This window comes from Dipodomys merriami, unplaced genomic scaffold (genome assembly GCF_024711535.1).
Source record: "Dipodomys merriami isolate MVZ:Mamm:240054 unplaced genomic scaffold, mDipMer1.0.p SCAF_50, whole genome shotgun sequence".
NCBI lineage: Eukaryota > Metazoa > Chordata > Mammalia > Rodentia > Heteromyidae > Dipodomys > Dipodomys merriami.
Window position 1 is genome coordinate 8,123,543 of NW_027206069.1, and position 2,817 is coordinate 8,126,359.

Below are 2,817 nucleotides of genomic sequence, written 5' to 3' on the forward strand. Positions count from 1 at the left end.
AGCATGGAGTAAAATGGTTGGTTGGCTTAGAACTATTGGGAAGCTACAATGGCCAGTGACTAAACCACCCATGGGCAGCCAGGCCATCATCAGTGCCGGACGTTGCCCTGTGCCATCCTGCCCCTCAGCTGTGTGGCGCAGATCCCCCCTACCCCATCATCCGGGGAACCCCACTTCCTGGAAATGGGATTTCCCAGGAGATCTGAAATAGGGTCAGCATCCACCTCCTTTGGAATATTGCCATGTGCAGAAAATTATGTACTTTGACTTAACCCTTCGCAATCAAATGAGCAGATAAAACCTTCTGATGCGTGCACTGTGCCTCTCGTGTGCCAGTTTAGGAATCAGAGGACCGGGGAGAAAGAGCTTGTCAGTCTGTGTCCATAGCACAGTGACTACAGAGGAGGGGCTGTGGGGTCTGAGAGCATGGAGGGGATCCAGAGTGAGCATTGTCCCTTTTTGTCTCTCGTCTTCCCAGTCTCCTCAGCAACCACCTGTCCCGCTTTGGCAGAAAGGAGGATCCCCGTTACTGTGTAATGCTTCTATTTGCTTCTTGCCCATGCTGGGGATGAAACCCAGGGCCTCGTGCATAGTAAGCAAGTACTGTGCCGCTCAGCCACACCTCCAGCCCCAGCAACACTCGTTTCTTGATCTCTAATCACAACTCTGTCCATAACTCAGCCCATAACAGTGTTAAAAATTCTCTGAATGTCTTTCTCTCCACCCGACCATCTTGTCAGCTGCTTTCGGTTGGGAGGCCTCCTGCACTTAAGGCAGGAAGATGGTGGTCACCAAGAAGACGAAGAAGTCTCCAGAGTCGGTCCACTCCAGACTCCAACTTGTTATGAGAAGTGGAGAGTACATGCTAGGGTACAAGCAGACTCTGAAGATGATCAGACAGGGCACAGGGAAATTGGTCATCCTCGAAAAGACTGCCCAGCCTTGAGGAAATCTGAAATAGAATACTATGCTATGTTGGCCAAAAATGATGTTCACCACTACAGTGGCAATAATATTGAACTGGCGCGGCATGTGGGAAACATTACAGAGTATGCACACTGGCTATCATTGATCCCCAGTGATTCTGACAGCACCAGAAGCATTCTAGAACAAACAGGAGAGAAGTGCACAATTTTTCTTTAATAAAACTTGCCAGAGCTTGTTTAAAAACCAAAACAAAAAACAAAAAGAAATTCTCTGGACATCATACACACACACACACACACACACAGACACACACACACACACACACACACACACATACACACACACACACACACACACACACACACATAACCTTCCTGGGGCCTGGGTTCTGACCCTTAGTTTTTGTGCTTAAGGCTAGTGCTCTACCACTTGAGCCACAGCACCACTTCTGGCATTTGGGTAGTTAATTAGAGATTAAAGTCTCACAGACTTTCTTGCCTGGGCTGTCTTCAAACTATGATCCTCAAATCTCAGCCTCCTGAGTAGCTAGGATTATAAGTGTGAGCCACCAGCACCCCACTTTGAATATGTATTCTTGCCCTGAGAAAGGGGCAATGGCATGGTCTGCAAGAGGGCTGCTCATTCTCACTCACTCTCTGATTCCATCCCTGGTCCCCAACAAGATCCAGCTCCTGGTGCAGGAGTCTGCAAAGGGCAGTGATTATGAATGCTGGAGCCCCCTCAACCCCACCTCCAGCCTCTGCACCTGAGCTCTCCCAGGCTGACATTGTCCCCTTGTGTGGCACCCAGTGCTTAGCCTGGCCCATGGAAGGAAGGCACCTGTCAGAGCATGCGGCCCACTGCAGAGAGACCCCCTTCCATTCCTGCCCTGCTCAGCCCAGCACATGAGGACCTGAGTCTACCCAGCCCCGTGACTATGGAGTGGGAGAAGGGACCACCAAACAATGCTCCAGGCTTGACCACAGCCAGCCTCCAGGTCAAAGGCGCCGTGCCTTGGTGTAGGCAGTAGTGAGAGCAGGAAGTTCTGGGTGATGAACTTGATGGAGCACGCCCCAGCTCCACAGATCCCTGCCCAGAGGCTGAAGGAGCGGTGCAGCTGGCCTCAGCTCAGTGGAGATGCAGGGGTTGGTTGGACGTGGGTAGAGGAAGCGCTGAGGAAGTGCCACATTTGGGCGGCCCACTCCCAGGATCTGAGCTTCTGCAGATTTTCAACAAGGTCAGTCAGCTCTGCTCAGGGCAGCAAGCAGGGCTGCAGTTGCTTGGCCCGTATCCAGTGGAACCCGAGTTGGATCTGTGGACACACCCTAAGCAGGACCAAATCAAGCTGCCTCTTCCTCACTTATTTCTCCATTTCCTCTGATCACTCTCACCCCCCCCCACCCCCGCCCAACCCCACTCTTCCCCTTACTACCCCTCAAACACCAGATACACTGCCCCCAGGGCCTTTGCCCTTGCTGGTCCCTTCTGCTGAAATTCTCTTCCCTCACGTGGATGGATAATCAGTTAACTATAACCTATTACCTGTTGGTATAAATAAAGTTTTATTGTAACAACTGCTACACACTGACGCATTGCCTATGCTGGTTTTGCACTCTACCAGCTAAGTGGAGGTCCCCAGGAGGTGCACAAAGTTCTCAACCTAGTCTTTGGCAGGAAAATGTTGCTAACTCCTTCCTTGGGTATTTGTACAGCTTGCCCTCATCTCTTTTATGTCTTAACCATCTTCCTGGTGAGGTTTTCCTGCCACCCTAGGCTCCCCACCACAAAGCCCTTGGGAGGTCTGCTTCCTGTCTGTTTTCCAAATGCCCCATGAAATACAAATCCACCCAGGGCACACACAGCGCCATCACAGGGGCTGAGACCTAGCCG

General features: G+C 51.4%; 1 pseudogene; it reads left to right on the top strand.

The window, feature by feature from the left end:
• Positions 1 to 781: 781 nt before the first annotated feature.
• Positions 782 to 1,143, top strand: LOC138810536 (large ribosomal subunit protein eL30 pseudogene; annotated as a pseudogene).
• The last annotated feature ends 1,674 nt before the right edge of the window (positions 1,144 to 2,817 follow it).